Genomic DNA, 21,359 nt, shown 5'->3' on the forward strand with positions numbered 1-21,359 from the left:
GCTGTGACACCTCGCCAAAAAAACAGCCCCAAAAGGGACCGTAATGCCAACCGCCCTCCTGTACGAAGCCGACCGCAGCTTTTTTTTCCCCTCTGATACAACTCATGTGTCAGTCTGTCCCTGTTTTGACCCATAAAAGGGTTTTTCACATGTTGGCAGGACAGATTGTCGAGTGTCGGAGTAACTGAGATTTATTTGGGAAAGAAGCTACTTGTTTTAAATCACTGTAGAGCTGGTGAAAGGTACTGACGTAAGGGCTGCAGGTAACAAAGTCTCTTTCAAAGCCTGACCAGACACCCTTCTGCCTCTCGTGCTTAAAGGGCCTCTTCTTCCCGAGCCTCTTCCGACGCTCAGGCCAATGGTGAGTCACCCCCACAGCGTTGGCTTTGCCATGTGAGCACCAAGAAGAACTGAAGCTGAGATGGGATGCATTAAACACACAGCAATTGTGGAAAACGCGGCAGGGTGGGACAGCCCAAACCCCACCTCCACCTCCAGCCCTGGTTTCCTTTTGGGTGCCTCCAAAGATACCCGGTTAAAAAGAAAACACAGGTTTTCCAAATTACCACAAGCTGCTTTCAACCAGGAGCCTTTCATACTTCCAGCTTATTGATATCTGAACCTCCTCTGGTGTTTCCTATTTCCTTTCATCTCAGCGCTGGAGAAGAAATAAATTCAAAAAATACTAGCAATGACTAGGGAAAGGTCCAGTCCACCTCCACCTGCCCCAGCTCTCCCAGCCCACCACACTCCTGGCTGCCCCAGGTCACCCCCAACTCCTCTTAACTGCATCCTCACCCCTATTTTCCTAAAGCCTAAATATCTCTCAACAAACATGGTTGAGATTATCCAAGGAGTTAAAAATCATTAAAGAAAGGGAGGCGAGACATATCTAGTCAGTAACATACTTTTTTTTTTTTTAAGGAAACCAGGATGAAACCCATTATCCCCACCACCAGCTGTCTTTGCTCAGGAGAACTGGGTCTGGCAGGGTAGCAGCTTCACCCTCCTGGTCCATGGTGGAGGAAGGGGAGCACAGGGGAAGAGGACTGCAGCAGTTGCTTCAGATCCATACCAAAGCGCAAGAAGCAAAGAGAAATTTGCTGAGAACCTGCCCACACAGACACTGGGTATTCCTTTCATATCTGCCATGACAAAAAATTCATGTTAACATTTTTTCAAGCACTGTAAGCCCATATCAAGTAACAGCAAAGAGGCAGACAGGTGTCCTGACCACAGAGAAGACAGAATATGCGAACAGTTTGGAATTTATTATTATTGTTATTTTTTAAAGGGGAAACAAATCCCAGAGATTTTTCTGTGCGTGATACATTTTCTGCTCCTTGTTTGATGTTGCTTTCAGACTGAAGACTTCAAATAGCTAACGCTAACCTATGCCTGAAGCCTGCTTTAAATTAATGCCCCTTATGTGACCAGAAATGAATGCATGGTGAATCACTTATGCCACACACAGTGGGGGTGATGAGCGGTGGTCCATGTCTCCTGACTGCCACATGGACACAAATACGTTGGGGAAAGGAGATCCCAGCTCTCTCTACATTACAGCCTGATAATTCAGCAGTGGCGCCTTTCCATTTTTGGAGCTGGAAAGCACAAGCTCCAGGTCAACAGCCCAACCACGAGTAATTAGAGAGAACAACGTAACTACTGGAATTTTCTGCAAAGTATGTAGAGAGATATACATGATCTGCATAGGCTACACTTCCACACTCTGCCTGCCTTTGGGAGATGCTTAAGAGAAGTTGCATTTTAATTACTAGCCCAAATCAAGGGAATCTGATCTTGACAGCAAACCCAAAGTTACAGACTTTGGGGTATGTGGGTCCCAGCTCTTCACTTCTTTGCTGACATTACTGCTTCCAGGAATTAAATCAAAACCCCACTTAACTTCAGAGAGGTTGCAATTGGCATCTAAAGCACTGCCCAAGCCTCAGTTGTAATAAACAGATAGAGCTCCACCGAATCGAAGGAGTTATTCTGATTTTGACTGGTTACAGATCTACAGAGCCATTAACATTAGAGCTCACCCAACCTCCAGTTAAATATCCTCTAATAGAAAACCATTATCTTTGTCAGATTGATTGGGATAACTTGTTTAAAGCGCTCTTGAAGATTCATTAGCATTGTTGGGTTTTGGTGGTTCTATTTCAAGAATAAACCCCAGCAGCTATTAAAAACATGAAAAAGGCATGTTAAGAGTTTACAAACAAAGCTGGAGTGGAGATGTAACTATGTTTTTGGATTTTTATTGGGAAAATGGTAAAATGAAGGGAGCGAAGAAAACAAAAATGAAACTGAGCTGTTCATATACAGTGAAAAGTCACCTGTGTTATTTGACAGATAATGAATTAAAAAGAAACGCAAGAATAAGGGAAGCAAAATCATGCTAGAAAAACCCAATCCTCTCCTCTGTTTGAGCCTTACTACATTATATTTCAGGTATAGCGGACAGACAAGATGACGTGCACCCCAGGAAATACAGATGCACTTCGCTGGCTGTCACTGGTCCTAACAGCTGACCTCAGGTCAAGCTCCTTTCCCTTGAGCTTCTCTCACCCCCATGTAATAAAGCATCCCAGCAACAAGCTTGTGCGGACCATGTTTCCCAACACCAGAGCAATGCTACTGACTGGTTTTACAGCTCTCTGCCCAAGGGTGGATGCTACTGACCATCACTACATGCATACCATGGACCCACAGTTGTCGTCTTTAAACCATCTCACCAAATGAACTGGTTCCCTTGGGCAAAAGGCCACCCCCACTGTAACTGAACTCCTATTTCAGATTGTTGTGTTGCCGTAGCTTTGTTGATGAAGGAGATCTTGGTTTGTTTAGTTTTTTCAGTTGTCCTGCCCAAATTATACTGCTAAGCATCAATTATAAGCCAAGCCTCAGACAGCAAGAGGTGGAAGAGTCTTGCTTGATATTTTGCAGAAAATCCACAAGCATCCCAGGCCCTGCCCCAGGGTTCAGGTGCTGCTTAGGAAGGGCCACAAACACCTCACCACAAAGAAGCCCTTTCCAGCAGCTCCTCAACCTGTAAGACTTCTGAAGGGGCAGTCCTGACCAGCGTCACAACCTGGGTCAGCCAGACAGAGGAGCGGTGAGGAAGGTTTGAGCTATTTCCTCATCTGATTTTCATTTCTCTCATTTATCACTCAAGTCAGGGAAATACTCTGAGATCCTCGTGTTTGGATGTCTGTCGCCTCAGAAACAGCTTCACAAGCCGGTGCATTAAACAAGGCAGCAGTACTGCCCGGTCCTGTGCTAAGAGCGTAACAAGGGCAGTGCGGTGCCAGCCCGAGTCTCACAGCCATTGGGCTTCAGGATGGCAGCAGATGGGAGCCACACGTCCCAGCTGCTCTTCTGGGCTGGCACATCACCACACTTACACGTACGGCTGTGGCACCCACACAGGTGCCTGCACTGACCACAGCTCTCCGCTGGCTCAAAAGGAAAAGGCCAGAGAGCAGCACAGACGCACAACAGGCACCCACCATCAGTGTGTGCACAGGGGTGGTGGGGGACAGGGACATTTACAGCCCCCCAAGGTGCACTCCATCATAATTCCCTTCTGCTCTTCCAGCCCTGGATGCAACCTTAAAAATCCATAGCTCCAGACATCTAGCCCACATGCTGCTACTCCAACTCAATGAGGAGAGGATGAGCTCAATTTTGCCAGTCAAATGGGAAGGGACCAAAAAAAAAAAAAAAAATTAGTAGTAGTAGAAATAGTTAAAATCAAACAAACACCTCCCAGCAAATCAAGACAAAACAGAAGAAGGGGATACAGAGAAACAGTTTCTGCTATTGCATCAGTGGCAGAGAGCAGCTCCCAGTGGCAACCAAAGCTCAGGTAGCTCAAGATGCGGGACGAAAACCATCACAGTCTCCCAATGTCCCACTCCATGGTACTGTCCTCCCATACCAAAGTGATACTGAACCATGAGAGCAGCTCATCTGGGAGGGGAAAGGATGCTCAGACACGCTGCTTACTGCTCCCCAGTACTGCAGGAACAGCAGATCTGGGACAACGATCACACACGTTCCTCTTGCACTGCAAATCAATGGCCAAACCATGAGCACCCAGGTGTACAGGGCACCACAAGCACCCAGAGGTACCCGAGTAGGCAGGGGCTGCCAACAAGCCGTGGGCAGGTTTGCTCCCTGCTTGACAAGGACCCTCTTTCCACCAGCCAAGTCCCCCCACTGCTCTGCAGAAGCTTCCAAGAGAGACCAAAGAGAAATTCAGGCACAGCTCAAATAGGCACCTGGATCTACAAACAACAGATTAAATTCTGAAGCTACAAAACTATGTTTTAGCAAAAGTGCTACTGAACTCCATGTACTTGTTACGTTTCTAAATATAGTTTGGTTGTCAAGACAACAAAGAGACTGATGGATCTCTAAAGTGTACTGTAGCTATTTAATTGTCAGCATTTCAAACTGACTCAAGGAGGGAAAAAAATGCTGTGTGATAAGTCTAATTGTCATGGTTACCACTGGCTAACCCCATAATAAAAATATGTATATTCTAGCTAAATGTGCCAAGCCATGTGAGGAGCAGATGGGAGACATTCTCATTACTGCGACAGCCTCCACTGGAAAACTAAACTTGAGGAAGGACGCGAGAGACTTTACAGAGATCTCAGACACAACAGACATCATGGGTTGCATCTTCCCAGTCGTTTCGCAGCAGTCGCTCAGGCTTTTCCACCACGCTTATTCACCCCATGCACGCTGGGACAACCTGCGGGGCTGGGGCTGCCTAATTTGAGAGCCTTCCTGTCTGGGGATCTCATCCCTCACCCAAAAAAGCCCAAGACGCGAGTTGTTACTCCTTAAAAGCCCCTGACAGAATCCCCCGTGCAACTGCCTCAGATTTGCACTCCCACCCTCGCCCGCTTGCTCTCCTCCCTCTGGGCAGCCGTATCCGACCCCACGGGCATCGCTCCCGCAGGAGGCTGCTGCAGCCTGGCCCTTCTGCTCTCATACTGTTAACAGCTAAAGTGACAGCTACCTCCAGCCTTGGAGAAGAGAAACAAGTGGAAAGAAACAGCCAGACACTACTGCAAATACACCAGCCTGAGGCTGAGCTGGGAAACAGCATGCACCCCCAGCCAGCCTCTGCACTCCATTCGACAAGCACGACTCAACAGCATGAAAAGCATCAATATTCAGGTGAAGTCCCTCCTGAAAGAGATGCTTTCCAAAAAAAAAAAAACCAAAAAAAACCACCCCAAAAAACCCCACCTCAAACATTGGCTTTTTACGTGGAAGACCTCCACAGTAACGTCCAAGAGTTCTACCCCTGTACAAAATGACTGTGGCTTTCCTTCACTGACCAAAATTCATCCACCCATGCTCAGTTCTCACTTTTCTTTCATTAAACCAAAGTTTAAGTTGCAGGAGGAAGGCACAAGTTTCATCCAGGTATGAGAAGCAATGGAAAACAGCTCATGTTCACCTGGTGAACACTAATGTCAATGAATGGTCAGGTTTCCAATTAGTCTGAAGCTTCCCCAATGTTTTTGACAGAAACCACACCAAAGTAAAATCATCCTTAAAAATCTCCCCCAAACCGTTTCACTCCTTTGTACAAATAAAAGCTCTGTATCTCTGCTGTCAGACACTTTCATGGAAGCCATAAGGCATTGCCTAACACCCTCTCCACGAGACCCACAGAAGAAAATTCGATCTGGTTGGAAAACACTACTTAAGAGAAACAACACTTTCCAGGTGCCTCAAGCAATACGTTTGAGTTCGTGATATTTTCCCTGGAGCTTGCCCCCGCTCATCACCAAGATGAACAATTTCTGAATTCCAAATATGAGATTCTCAGTGATGTAAAATGAGCTTTCGCGCCTACCAATACAGTCACCGTGCGGTTCACCCTCGCGTACTGCTTCACAGCGTGGCTTGTGCACGGAGATGGGCAGTGAACATCAAAACAGAAGTAGCACAGAAGCGTTATTTCCGGGGTTTGTGTGAGAATTATTGCAAATACTACTAAGGTTAGGAACTAAAAAGGAGTCTTAGGCACAAAGAAGCCTACCTCTCAATTAAAGCCAAAGGGACTTAAAAGGCAACTGGTTTTTTACAAGTATTTGGTTACACCCAAAGTGAAGCAGCATCAGCATTTTGTCCCTAGGTGCTTAAATAATTCTGAAACTAAGCATTACCTATAAGGAACTTCAAAGAGATTATAACCCTCCTGAAAGCTGTACCCACAGCTTAACTGAGCTGAAATCCCAAACAACCGCGAGCTTAAAATCATGGTCCAAAGTGCGTATTTCAACATCACATGGGTGCAAGAACCTAACTTTGGTTTCCCTGTTACTGAAAGCGCTCGCCGAGGGCACCAGGCTCTTACAGTTATGGCTTTGGGACAACTATTACATTCTGTTCTAATAAAGTATGTGCTCTCTGGAGCAAATTCCCCAGGATGACTCCTTTGCTTTGGCACAAATGGACTCATTTGGTTGAGATAAAAGGATGTTCCCCTGCATCATTTTCATTTGATTTTTTTTTTTTTTTTGTAAGATAGAGAAACAGTTAATTTTGCTAAATGAGTGCTCTGTTGCCATGACTTCACTGCAGACAAACACAATGCCATCAAGCTCCTTTTCCTTGGGCGTTGTGTTTTTTTAAACAGGTATTTGATCATCTTGATTCCCTTGCTTCTTTTCCCAACATCTGGATTTCCAGCAATATCCCATAGTCTGACAGATACATAATGGCTACAGCTACTCAGTAAATTAGAGAGATATTCCTGCACATATTCGTCCCCTCACGATCCACCTCTGCCAGCTGTGCCAATGCACCCTCTGTGACTCCAACACGCAGGGCAGTGCTGCCTACTGTTGCAGGCAGCAAATCCCTCCAAAGGAAAACCTAAACTTTTCAGGGTTTAATCCCTGAAAGTCAGAATTCCCACGCTCCCACCAAGGACCAAAAGATAGCTCCATCCTGCTCACTGTCAAGCCAGGCTGTTCCCAGGATTTTGCCCCAGTCTAAAATCAGAAGCCTAAATTAAAGTCCTTCCCACTGCCTCAGTTTCTCAGGCAGATGAAGAAGGCTGCATGTACATGTCATCTGCCTCCGTGAGGTGTTGCGACATTGGCTGAGTTAATATTCACAGAGTACACTGGGGATTAAGAGTATTATAGACTTTACTGAGGTAGAGGGGTTTTTCTTTTTTCTTTTTCAATGTTTGCATTGAATAGACAGACTGAGACTGCATTTGTAGCCTGCAGCCATTATCCTAGTAAATGGCTTATTACAGCACACAGCCTACCAGCTCACCTCCGTCCTGTCTCACTTAAACGTGTGTAGGTGGAAGTGCTGCTCATTCCAGAGAACTTTCTTTTTCACTGTCTCTGTCTGATGGAGATTCTTGATAGCTGGGCTTACAAGACAGGGCTTAGGATATAAATACTTCAGTATGAGCTTGTTGTTTGGTACCTATTTATGACAATCACGGAACAATTAATTACTTCCCGCCTAAGACTAATTCCCGTCTCTTCCAAAAAGGCTGCAGGGGGGGAGTTTTGTCTCAAGACTTTCAATTTCCTGATGAGTCACAGCAGATCCACTACAATAAGCTCAATACTTCAATCAGACTGTTTCTTATCCAGGTATTTTCAATACATTACGAAGATGCAGAGTGTGCTATTTTAAGGGCTAATTTCAGGCATTGTATGCATAATGCCTTCTCATCTGAACACGCACTTTCTCCTGGACGAGACAGATGCACCTCCTGCACCACCATCCCTTCTCCCCCCCAAATCATATAGATAAATAAACACCACAAGAGCAGAAAGTGAAGAATTGTACATTTGGTACACCGATTTTCACAACACGTAGCCCTTCAATAAGTAGCCCTCTCTCCCACTTCATTAGTTCATTCCCTGCCCTTTGGCAATAAAATTACTTATGTGACAGCAGCATCTGACAAGAAGAAAACATTCACAGACTGCACGGGTTGCAACAAGTCCACAGCGTCTTGTTTTCTTCGTTCTAGGGCCAAGAATCATACGTTTATTTTTCTGCCCCAAGGAGCAACTCTGCATCCCTGTACGAATCCTCAATTGTCCCCAGTTCCCACGCCACCCACTCAGAAGCTCCCAGGCTCCATCAAGCTGGCAGGAGACACACTGCCCAACCTCTGAGGAGCAACACAGGTTACGGGTACCAGCAGTGCCCTCTGGTCCTTATTATTTACTTAATTTAACAAACTCTTAGATATAATTTATTGTGTCAGTTGGGCAATTGATTCGAGATGGGTCATTTGAGTCTACAAAAGGTTGCACTCTGCATCAGCCTGACCACAGTCAACTGCAGTGCAAACTGCCTCATCCAAGAAGATGACGAAGAACACAGAGATGGTCACATCTCCCCGGACCATCCACAGGCCTAGGTTCTTCCAAGCTATGCAGTTAAAAGCTCCCAGACACCAACAGTTGCCTAAAAAAATGCATGGCTATGATGATAAATAGTTTAAAGACCTAAACATTTGGGTGAGAGACCAGGTACAGGAGATAGCCAGTCATGCTCTCGCTTTTAGAGTTGCTAGTGTGCCATCAAGAGACATCAGTTGCTGTAAAGAGCAGTCACTGCACAGACACCACCTCAAAACTACACTTGTGCTACTTGCTAACAGCAGTTTTCCCCATGGCACGACTGGACTATGCAAACAGCAGCAGTGCCAGTTTCTGCCAAGCCCATGCTAATTGCAAGTGATTCCAGCTCAAATGCTTTTAAGTCAGAAAGCATTTACGTGATGTGTAACCAAGGTCTCACATTTGTCTCACCAGCTCTCCAGTGGTGAATGAACCTACACTCAGCTATGAAGACCTGTCAATGTCTCTCTTCTTTCTTACTCCTTGGAAAAACTTTCACATAAATTCTAATTTTATGCCAACAAAACTGCAGAACATTTTTGATCCTCACAATGCCCTCAGCCTGTTGGTGTAATTGAACTGTCAAAGCAACACAAAGGACATGGCCACTGATGTTTCATTAACATCAACAGATCCTCCAAGGCTCAGTGGCTTCTTGGGTGCTACTTTGAAAGTGTCAATGTCTCTGCATGTATCACATTTATCTAAAAAGCTCAGGGCCCCTTAGGAATATTCAACAAGTTTCACAAAGTCTGTGGGAATGAAAAGGGCAAGAGGTGAAGGATCATTTCACACAGCCAAGACCAACTTGGAAGGACCAAGGAAGCACGTAGACTGAGTTGAGCTGTAAGTTTAAAACATGGCAAATCTTCTCTTGAGTAGGCTCAGTTAGTTAAGGTCACTTTAATTAAGGTCAGGATACTCACCTGAATTTTATACATTTCCATGAAATACACTGTTATCTCAGTCTGAGTGTTTATGGGACAGGCAGTAGGCTCCACAAGATCTACAATGACATTCATTTTGAGCTGCATGTGACGGAGCAACCCAGCTCTGAATACATACAAATCCCCACCTAGAATCTCAGCATCAGTTCTCTCTATTTTAGAGTACCTGTGACAAAGTTTCTTGAGCAAGTTTGGGCTGGACTAGCCAGTATCCATTTCTAACAAGACCAGAAACGTGTGCTAGACTGTGCAGCTCTCCTTTGGTGGAGGGCAAGCAGCTCCTTTGAAGAAAGCATCAGGCAGCAGCAGAGATCATGAGCTGATGGCCTCAACTGTGCTGCAGAAAGTGCCTGAGGAGTCACTGCCTCAAGACAAGTGCAGGCAACTTTCTTAAAAACTAGTGTTATGAATAAAAAGAAAATATAGCACCACATTAATGAAGATGACACAAAAAAACCCAAACAAACAAACAAAAAACCTCAACTTAAAAGGGATCATAAATTCTCTTTTTTTTTGGACAACATTGCTGGTAGCATACGGGTCTGCAGCCTAAACAGACAAGTAATGAGATTCAGGCTCATCTCGTGTTCTTAAAACATGCAAGACCAGCATTCTCCCATACCAGGCAGTCAAGTCCACGTGCCCTCCTGAAAAGCCATTTGGAAAGTTTCTAAATGCAGTAGGAGAAAAATAATCCTGCTCGGTCCACACCTGTGTCTCCCTCTCCTCTCATTAGCACACAGGGAGAAGGCTGGCTTAGAGCAACACAACATTTCAATTTGAATATGAATCACTCCTCTGGTAATAAAACAAAACAGAAGCCCATTTCACACAAGCCTTATCTGAAGATACAATGAAAGCCAACACATCTAACAGGAGCAATGGAAGTAAAGCACGGTGAAAATACTGGCTCAGACAAACAAACAACAGCACTTTCCATCCTAGAGGATCCCAAAGTGCTTTACAAACTCATAGAGGCAGGAATCATTTCATCACGGTCAGCTCTGCGTGGGTACTCAGCTCAGCACCACGCCGTAGTTCATGAAAGAGGGCAGAAACTGTGTGAGCATTTAGGAAGGCACGATCCTTCAGCAGGAACTGGACCACTCTCCTGGAAAGTGGAAGCTGGTTTAATCGTGATTCATACGATTCAAAATGGCATTATGTGGACTGAGCAGCTGAACACCAGGCGCACACGATGTACTTAAAAGTGCCCAGCTGTAAAAAGGATGGAAATCAAATTCGCGTATGCTGGTGCTCTCCAGCTTCTGGTTCAAAAGGTTACAGAAAGCAGCAGCAAGGTAGCGGATTAAAATTTCTGAACCTGCCTGGGGATTACAAATGAATTTCTTATCGTCCACAGGACTGAGGGATCAGGATTTCCTGCCCCTGGTTCAGCTGCTATCTCCACATGGAGTTTAGGGTAAATCGCTTCTCCCCCCGCCAGCTCCCTCCCAGCAGGCACAGTGATATTCAACCACTGTTAGGAACAGTCTGGAAGAAAGCAAAGCATTACTATTCAGCATTGCTCCTGAAAGCAGGTCTTGCCTATCACCAGCTTTGCCGAAACACTGACAGAAGCACCATTTTCATCCCTCTCTCCTTTGCCCCTTCATTCTTCCCATCCACCTGCTGTGCCCACGGTCCATGCTGTCACCTCACCAGAGACAGTCATAGCCCATTGCTACAGCATTGGTCAACGGAGACTCAATCCAAACTCAGGCCTTTCACATGCTATTGAAATACCAACAAACAAGAAGCACAGAAATCCTTCAAGAAAGAGGCCCTGAGCAAGCGATCTGCACATTTCCAGAGCTAAACGTGTACTTCTCCTCCTGGCAGCATCTGGAAGCTTACAGACTATTTACCTGCATCTTGGGAACAGCTATTTAATCCTACAAACACATCAACAATTCACCTTGACTCAAAAGAATGGCTTTCTGAGCTCCGAGGAAACAATGAACAAAATCATCATCTTTCTCTTAGTCTTTTGGCAAATGTCTGATAAAGCTTTTCTGAAAGGAGCTTACTTCATCTTTCCCCACATTATATTCTATATACAGCTGCCATTCCAGAAACAAAACAAAACAAAACTTGGTGCACAAATGCAAACAAATCAGGGTTTGGCCTGATCTGCCAAAACCAAAAGCCAACTTCCTCGCCTACTGGCTCAGCAACAGAAACCCAAAGCCAGCAAGTTCCTAGCATTTCCGAGAGGATGACTTTTGGATGGGTTTGCGCAAGTTTGTCTTCAGTGCCTTGGAAGTGCAAGACAATTCAAGGGAAAATGCCCTTAGAAGGAAAACGGATGGCGATACATCGATTTGGACAACTACTACCAAGCCATTTCTCTCTGGAATTGACCACTCTCCAACCACACGGTCATGTTCTTGCCAGTTGGAGACTCATCCTCACCTTGGTTTAAACAGAACTAATTAATTTGGTTTTCCTGGCCGAGGGAGAATAATCAACTAATCAATAAACAAGAAAGAAAAGTTACAATGAGCTGAACATGATTTACAGGTGAAGTGAATTGCCAGGGTATTCAGGCAAAAATTCATCGCTGATTCATCAAACAAGTGATTGAGATGTCTTAAGAACAAGCTATCAAGAGAAGTCACTCTTCCTCTCCACCTCTTATTATTAGTTACTGCTGGCAGTGACCTTTTCTGCAAATCTCTAGACCATTTTGAAGTGCTGGAAACTTTAGGAAGCGAAAATTAGTTCTCAAAAGGAACTAAACCGCTTCAAAAACATTTTATTAAAGGCTGTATCTTGCGTCTCTCTCACCCGTGGGTTTTTAGGATGCACTACCCACTACAAGAAAACAGCCACTGTGCAGTTCTGAGAGTCCCAAATTTGGCGAGACGGGTGCTTATTAAGTTGTAGAAACCAAGGGAGAGAGAAGTTGCTGAAACCAAGGGAGAGAGAAGGTGCCCAGTGCCACTGGAGCAAGCCCGTAGCAAAACCCAAGGAGAACCAAGGAGCCCCATCCCTCAGCTCTGCCTGCAGCCTTGAGAAGAGCTTAGAGAGGGAGCTGGCATTGCCTGCAGCCAGCACAGCGAGCTTGCCCGACTCCAGAATCTGCTCAGCCTGGCAGAAGAGTAGGAGGTGCAATTGCTGGCAGGAGCAGGCAGAGCAGCAAAGCTGGTGGAGATCGTAAATGGAAAAGTGTTGTAAAACATGGAGGTGAGCACAGGCTGACACTCACCTTCACAGTTCCCCCACAGAAAAGCACGCCTCGCTAGACTCTCGAATCTTTGAAACGCATCCAGCCTTCGCTGGATTGATCCAGGAACCTCATTCGTATGCGTGTTTGTTCTCACATGCAAACATGGCAAGGTTTTAACCACACACATTTTCCCCAAGTCCCGCAGGCCCAAACTTACAGGTTACTCGGGAAACTTGGTCTTAAATGGGATCGTAAACCAAAGGAAAGAGATTACAGGTAAAGGCAAAGACCACAAAGAACTGCAGAGCAATTTGGGTTGGAAGGGAGCTTTAGAGGAGCCCAACACGGAGGTTCCCCAAAACACCCAATCTTCAGAGGATTTTTTTTTCTTAAAACAGAACCTACTTAAAAGATTGCACTGACTGATCTTCCAAAACTGATTAGTCACAGGAAAATATGGACTAGGCTCGCTCCAGAGTGGAAAGTTCTCAGCAAAGCTATAATACATTCAGTTCCAGAAGAACAATTAAGTGACATTAGATAGGTAGTTGTAACTCTCAGAATTAAATGGCCTTGCTATTTATCAGTATGTGCTGCACCTTTAAAAGTTTCCAAAAGTGATGGTCTTTTTTTGTGCATGCTGGAATATTCAAGACCATTTCATATCTATTCTCATATCAAGAAAAGAGCAATTAGATCAATAATGAAACAGGAGTGCTCCCTTTTACTTTCTGTGGTTTGCAAAGAGGTTCATGTTTCTGTGTGAGCACAGCTCTTGTTTTAGTGATGTGAAAGTGTGTGGTTTGTGCGATACCCAGTTTCTTCTAATATTTGAGTTTCTGTTGTTATCTACCTACAATTTACAGTAAAGCATCTTTTATTCTCACACCTCTCAATCTCAAAATTAGATCAATTTTCCCAACAGCAAGATTTTATTACCCAGTGTAGACCTTTTACAAATACTGGAAAGCTTGCCGACAACACACTCTTCTCTAATACAGCATGAAATCACAGGAGACGGCATTAGTGTTACCAAGTCTACCTATGCATGCATCTGTGTGTGCAGACCCATCAAGCAGCAAACACAAGCTTTTCTTTGGGGAAAAGGACTGATTTTGTGTTTGAAAAAGCAACTAGAATTTGGTTGCAATCCATGCCGAGAGTCCCAAGGCACTACACGCAGTGGGTAAAGATTACTGAGTAACACTTGAGCCACTGTTTACACATCAGAATTGTGCTATTCATTGTGATTAGATTATTACTATTTTCAAAAGTATTCAAAATATTTAGAACTTCCCCACCATCACTGCAGAGCATGAATCTAATTCTAGCAAAATTTCTTAAGAACTCTCCAAACGGGAAGGACACTGTGACTACTGGGGATGGATAAGCCACTGGTTCCAGCACCAAACCAAACCATGCCATTTATAGCTTTTTGGCCCTTTCCACAACAGTCGAAAGCACTGATATTTTAGCCAGAAATGTTCATTTTCCAGGCAGCTGTTTCTGGCCACGTGCTCTACTCCAGAATCCTTAACTGCGCTGTCCCTGTGGCTCTCGGAGAAATGCATCTTTGTCAAATATAGGAAGGTCCCAAAGAGAGAATTCGCCTGCTGCTACAACACAAACATCAATCCAACCATAAAAATCTCAAAACAACCAGAATGCTAAATATTTCTGAAGAAGAAAAGTAAGTCAGCAACAGCAAAGTTTTCAACCCTGTGGCAAGTCATCTGGTCAGCTCTGGAGTCTGAACCTACCACGCGCCCACACTCAGGACTCTCCACTTCTCAGTCATTTCCCTGTTCTGCACCTCTCTGGCCCAGCCTCGTAGTTTGCACACAAATATTCTTAACGGTCATAAAATTGTCATGCCCTATCTGGCATTAATTTAACAGCAATGGCATAACACTGCATTACCTAGTCATCCAGCTGCTTCAACTAAGATTAATTTAGGCAAGCCAGGACACAAATGTTCAAACTCCTTGATGCATCTTGCACCCACCCAGGGAGGACTTGGCTTTCAGCCAGTCTGCATAAACCCTGGTGGGATTAGCCAACGTTCAAGAGGCTCCTTTATGGGATAAGTAAGGAGGTCAAGCGCTGCAATCTAAAAAAGGACATGACGGGTGCGTATAATCCCCCACAAGGCACATCCCTCCACCCTTTACAGCCAGCAACAGGGATGACTAAGGGCACACAGCAAAAACCATTATAACCAAGGCCATGGAAATGAAAGTGGCAAATGTACCATTTAGCCTGTCATCTTAACATGAAGTGAATTTATCTGATTTTATCATCAAACATGCCAAAAAGGAAGAGATGCACAGAGAGAACCGTGAGAATACTGCTTACTTGGTTCTAGCTGGAGCAGAACTGCTGAAACCTTCTAGTTTCGTTCCTTTGGATTCCCTGCAGATAGCCCCGATGCTATCATGAGATGGCAGTAGCTAAATCCGGACTAACACAAGGCACTTTAAAACATTCTTCTCAACTGTTTGGGCAATGCTCAATAAAACTAGCATACAACACACTCTGCTATAAAAGCACCCAGTTAGGTGTTGCCACTGTGGGCAGCAGTAGGTCAGAAAGTGCTGTTTGACCAAATGTTTAAATTAAGGGTGGGTGCTAAACCAAAAATATTCTTTTAAATCAATGTCACAATAGATCACACTGACCATGGAGCTCAAGCTTGCCAAATTTCAGTGGCACTTGGTTTTCCCACTGCTATCTCCACACAGGAGATATATCTCCCCGCATCCAAGCCCCTCCAGGCCCAGGTATTTCTCAAATTTTGGGTGCTTGGCCATTAGAAAATGTTGGGAAAGCCTCTTCCATTTTCCTCCTCCCTCAGACAAGTTTACTAACCACCACCACTGGACACCAACTACCTTCCCTCACCAACAGCCCACGCAGGATTTGGACCACCACAGATGAGGTGAAAAGTTTTCTCCCCATCCTCCAGACCAGCCTGCGCACCCTCTCCCCCATCCCAACATTAACAGAGTTTGTCATCGGCTCTGAGTGACCTTGGTGCAAACAATAATTCTTGCCTCTCTAAGCAAGAATTTGGAAAACCAGCTTTTACTGGACAGATACGTCTGGCTGAGATTTGTGATCAGATGCAATGCACGGTACAGTGTGTGACCTGGAGAAATATTACCATCAGCTAACAACAGCACAAATTTCTTTCCTCCCTGTCCTTCATTAGCCTCAGAAGCTGGCCTTGCCAGCAGCAGTAATGCAAGCTGAGACAACAAAGCACATTAATGATGGGCCCCGTCATGTTCCGTATTAATTACTGTAGCTAGTAGTAAACTGTTGGTTATAAATTATATTTTGATAAACTGCCCTTTCTTTGACAAGCCAGCTCCAATGTTTAATGTTGCACTTAATCCTCAGATAATACCCCAGGAGTCCTCGCTGTGCCCAGCAACAAATCAAAGCAACCTTCAAAAGGCTGGCACAGGTCCCCTTTTCCTACGCACCCCGACCTGAAACTATCCCATTGCACCAACTTCATTACAGGTCAGCTTCAAAAGCTGAGTTACCAAAACCAGCAGCACGCGCAGTTACCGAGGGTCCTACAGAAGTGCCCCAGCACTTCTCTGCAGGGGGGAGCAAGGCAAAAGGCAGTGCAGATCATGTTTATATACATATATAACAGTTCTCCAGAAATGCTGCAGTATTACAATATTCTGCAATGTAAAATAGCAGGGTAGTAACCCCCAGGTTATCTCAACATTCAGAAGAGAGGAGGATTTCTTCTACCTGGGACTGAAATAGTCAACTAAAATCTTTATCCAAAAACACTGTTCTTCTTTTTGTTTCTTTTTAATTCAGTGACATTTAGCTAGCAGAACAGCTGTTAGCAAAGGTCTAGGAGGGGTGGAATCCCATTTTCTATATAAAGAAAAATGTTTTGGAGGAAACTGCAATTTGACAAAAATACCTGTTTAGCGAAGTACATTTTAAAAAGTGGAAAAACATGTTTTGTTTTTTCTAAGGTAGCAAAGATCCATCGCAGCTCATGAAAAGGATCCCAAGTCCTAGGAACAAAGGTATAAAATTATTTTGCAACACACATCCAGGAAAATAAGGAGGACGGACATGCCCTTTAAGAAGCAGCATGGGGAGAGACCCTCCCCTATCTCAGCCAGATGTCCCCATCACCTCCCACCACCACCAAAGCACATGGAAAAACCAGCCATGGTCTTCCCAAAGAGTGGGTCCAGCTCTCATCCATGACAACCAGGAGTTTGCATCTGGCTTCAGACAGAGCTGGGTCAAGTCTGGCACAGTCAACACTCTCCTTTATTTTACTCTGAAGGCACAACTTACCACACTGAGCAAAGACAAGATGCTGCACATGGGATCTACAGTGCTAAAAACCCAAAAGCTCAGGGAGAGGATCAGCAGTGGCAACAGAGAATCCTGTCCTCTCCTCTGCAGAAGGATGTGAAGCCCTCCAGCCTCGCTGCAAGTTGCAAATTAAAACTGCTTACAGCAGTCCAGGGTTCAGTCTTGTTCTTCCACCACTCATGGCAGATGGTGCGTGCTATTATTAAAACTTGATTTCCAGCTTATAATAGTAATTGTATGAAAACTTCTGCCCTTGGACAACAACTCACTATCTTTATTTTGGGAAAAAGCAGAAGAAGTCTTGCAGTTAAATAACTTTCCTATTTTAACAATTTTTTTTAAAAATCATAACATACTTCTCCTAATTGGAAACACACAGAAAGTAGAATATGGCCCTATTAGTTAAAAGTCAATGCACATTTACCCAACTCTTTCGAAACTGACAGTATTCTCGTGACAGCCATAAAAGCTGCTTTGAATTTTAGTTCCCTAGAAAGTAAATATAAGGAATCCCAAAGCCATAACCACAAGTGCCACAACTCTTAACACTGATGTCATAGTCAGCTTAATGTGTGCTGCAGAAGTCAGGATGGTAAAGCTTCAAAATCATCTCATCTATGGCATACAGGAAGAAAACAGTAATTATCCCCCAGCCCATCGCCCCGGGCACGTACCACAATGCCTTCATTTGATGCAACGTTAACAGCAGGACGTGTTTTATTCCCCAGCATTTAGTGTGGGGCACTGTGGGACTGGTGGGACCACTTACGGGGTCTGTTGTAGCCAAGTATCTCATGCTACTGTACATTTTATTTCAGTTTCCAACTGCTCCTTCCAATTCCAACTACCAAACAAATGTTCCCTTTTTTTTTTAGGAACCAGTTTACATTCACTTGTACCAATTTGTTTCTGTATCAATTAGCCAGGGCAAAGGGGTTTACCTTTCAGACCATTTTCTGGTACGTTAGACATAAGGGGACAGTGTAATTAATAGATGTCAGCCACAGTCCTCCTTGATGCATTGATTTCTTCCTACTTAGGAAACGCTCGGGGAGAACATGATCACCCCTGGCTGTCAGGTGTCCTCATAAAATCCATAGGCCTGGATTTACAGAAACTGCTAATCACTTTGGATGCTGAGAAGGGGGAAGGCGGAGTCTGATTTTGTAAAGCAGAAGAAATCTCTTATTAACTGTAACACCTTAGTATACTTCAAAGGGAGCTTACAGGTACGCAGAGCTGGACAGCCAAAAGACTTCCAGAGCGAGAAGCAACTAGGAAAAAACCCATCGAGGGAGATGCAAACGCTCTCCCCGAGCTCGGAGCATCATCATCTCTGAGGCGCCCAGACCAGAGATTACTGCAGCCGGACCCGTTTGCTCCCTGGTTCCCCCACTGTCACACCACATCACAGTCATGACCTTTCCACCACAGACAATTTGGATTTCACCAAGCCATCTATATATAAAGTTGAACTTCTAGGGAAAACAACATTTTATGGCTATACACCTTGGTTATTTCCTTTTAAGGTTTAATTTTTCCATCTCTTACATAAAGTCCTCAAAAAAAAATCTCAAGATATTTGAATATTTTCATCACCCCCTAGTTCTGCCCAGGAGTGTGTAGCTAACAAACCACACAAGACCAGTATCTGTGCAAAGCTAGTTAAAATATCCTCATTCTGCAAATACTAAACCTCCTAACACACACCACACAAATAAAAAGCACAGAAAGAAGACAGTCCGCAAGCACATCGGACAATCTTGCTGGATATTATGCTTAGCTTTGCATAAGTGATAAAGTATTTTTCACTGTGCACAAAGGCTCAAACCCAAAAATGGCTACCAAGAGCTGCTCGCTCTTACCCACCCCACAAGGCACAGGAGACCAATCCTAGTTCTAAAGAAAAATTGCCTTTCTTCGACTTGCTGAGTGATGCTGAGTCTCTCTGGAGACATAACAGCACTCTGGCTGGGCAGCGTGTTTTAATAGGAGATGATAGAGGGAAGAAAGGTTCTACAAGAAAGGAGATGCCAGTGCCATACAGCCAGCACGCTGCAATCCTTGTATTCAAACCAATATAGATGGCAAATGGTTACGTCTCTCTCTTTAGAAGTCAGAAAATAGCCCTCTTTGGTGTTTACCTTAAAAATACTGCCCTACGTAGGCATCTAGGCAATCCGGTGATCTGGTCTATGACACAGAGAGATGCATGGTGGAGAAGACAGGGAAGTAATGGCTGGTCTGAAACAAAACCATGTGCACCTGGTCCTGCACCACCACCCACCAAAGTACACATCTACTAGCAGCCCAACTTCTGCAGCCTGCAACTGCTGAATGCCTTTCCCACTGGAAACCTTTCCGCGATGATAATCTACTACAGAAGGAAAATCACTAGAGGAGGACACCCAATAGCTTCCAGCCAGAACACAACACGCCTTCAGCAAGACCTTTGATTTTCACAGGCACACACTGAAGTTGCTCTTCACAACAAAGAACAGCCCGTCTGTTGCATAACTAACCTTAGGCTGCATTAGATAAGTCATGCCTTCTCACAGATCAACTGACCTTAAATAATGTCCCCAGTGTATTCAGAGCCAATAGGTTTCTCTTAGAGCTCAACTGACAGGTCTTCTCCTTCCAGCTATTTCTTCAGAAAGGCACACAAAGAAGGTTTCAAGAGAAATCTCATGCTTACTGTTCCAACAGCAGCTCTCCAGCCCAGAAACGAAGCACAAGATCTCAGTTCCAGAGTCGCCTCTCCCTTTGAAAGCTTCTTCAGCACTTCATTGCGACAGAGCAAGTGAGAGCCTTTGCAGGACAGAATGGGGATTGAAGCAGATGGTAACTGGGAAACCCAGTATGCCTCGGGAAAGTTTGCTGCAGTTCTGCCACTGAGTCAAGCCAGAAGGAAAACAGCCAGCCGTGCAGATGAAGCACTGCTTTGTATTCTGGATAAGGCAAAACAAAGGTCTGGTGATGAGGAGCTCTCGCGTGTCATGCAAGGGTCAGCAGCAAAGGCAAATTCCACCATGGCATTTCCGTTCTGTTGCCCAACCCATTACTAAGAGTGGATACAGGAGGATCTTTCATTTCTTATCCAAAAATGCCATTTAACACAGCTCTGCAGCATCACCCTGCTGCCACATTCCACTCCAGAGGTGGGGTATCAATCCTTGCACAGAGCTGAAGCCACAGGGCACTGTGCAATGAGCAGATGAGCTCTTTTTACACCATTTCTCCAACCCCCATCCTGCGTGCGAGATGATGCAAGAGCTCTGCAGCAGCCTGAGAGGTGGAAACGCTCGGGAAGGGACAAAGACAGTGTGAAAGTAAGCAAGTGTCTGCACCGCTCCCGGCAGGTCGTTTCATTGTCCGCGCAGATGTCTGTGCATTCCCTGCTGGTGGGAGCAACGTTTTAGAAGCGAAATCCTTTGCAAAGCAGAGCCGTATCCCTTTGGGAACACAAGTACTAAAGCAACTGCCCAGTAAACCTGCAGCAAAGGCAGAGGCACCAAAAGCCTGGCTATTTTCTGACATCAGCTTAGCTGTCATACAGCCTCCCCTCGAGCACCAACATCCCTACTTAAAAATCAGGGCCAACAGGGCTTCCCTTCTTGCTACGTGTTGCTCCACTCGCGCAACTGCTGCTTGATGAGAGTTTTGATACAAGGGCAGATATAACGCACACATCCAGCAACTCCCTGACCTCTTCCGATGGAGCACGTTAGAGCAGGAGCCCTGCCTCACCTCTTGCCATCGGCCAAACCGGGCTTCATTGATAAGGCTCTACCCTAGAAAAGAGCCACGTTATTTTCTGCATAAGCCATCACGGCCTCTCGCTTTAACTGCACGAACCCAGACTTGAAAGGGTTGTTCATGCCAGAGCAGCTCCACAGCCACTGAGGAGCTTTCTAGTAAACCGAGCCCTGATTGCGAAGCAAAGGGCTCGCAGAGCCGAGTTACTGGAATCTATTCCTCCCGCATTAGTCAGCATATATGAATACATCCTCTTGCTTCATTAAATTTTAATTGGAGTACATGTGAATAGGTTTTGCTGGTTACTTAATCAAAGGGAGTCTGAGTACAAGGTGTTCACATAAAAATCTAGAAAGCAGCATCCTTTCTAGCTTTTCTTTTGGATTTTTTAAGCATCCATTGTCGATTTCTTCAGGTCAGTTGACATTTTGGGGCTGCTGCAAAGAACCACGAAAAGCAGCCACAGAGTGCAAATAAAGCACTTTGGAGGGAAACCGGACACAGATCATTAACCCCGTGTTTCTCATTATTATCCAGACAAAAATTAAATGCAAAATCCCAGAGCAGCTGTTGCATTAGCTAGCTGATTGCTAGTGCTAAACACAACGATTGCTTTGCTGCTGTGTGTCATGCATGTTTGGGCTGGACTGTCTGGAATGTCATTATTTTAAGTGTCCTTAGGTACTCTGAAACCAC

At 44.9% G+C, this 21,359-nt stretch overlaps 1 protein-coding gene across 10 annotated transcripts in view; it reads right to left on the reverse strand.

Annotated features, from left to right (window-relative positions):
• The window catches only part of LPP (LIM domain containing preferred translocation partner in lipoma), a 353,044-nt gene that overhangs the window by 249,621 nt on the left and 82,064 nt on the right, over window positions 1-21,359 (reverse strand). Inside the window, exon 1 of one of the 10 annotated variants that reach the window (XM_069792429.1) lies at window positions 19,603-19,854. The exons of the other annotated variants lie outside the window; for them this stretch is intronic. The gene's annotated coding sequence lies outside the window, so the exon portion shown is untranslated. Of the gene's footprint in view, window positions 1-19,602; window positions 19,855-21,359 lie in introns of those variants that run through there. 10 annotated transcript variants of the gene reach the window in all.

This window comes from Haliaeetus albicilla, chromosome 9 (assembly GCF_947461875.1).
Source record: "Haliaeetus albicilla chromosome 9, bHalAlb1.1, whole genome shotgun sequence".
Lineage (NCBI taxonomy): Eukaryota > Metazoa > Chordata > Aves > Accipitriformes > Accipitridae > Haliaeetus > Haliaeetus albicilla.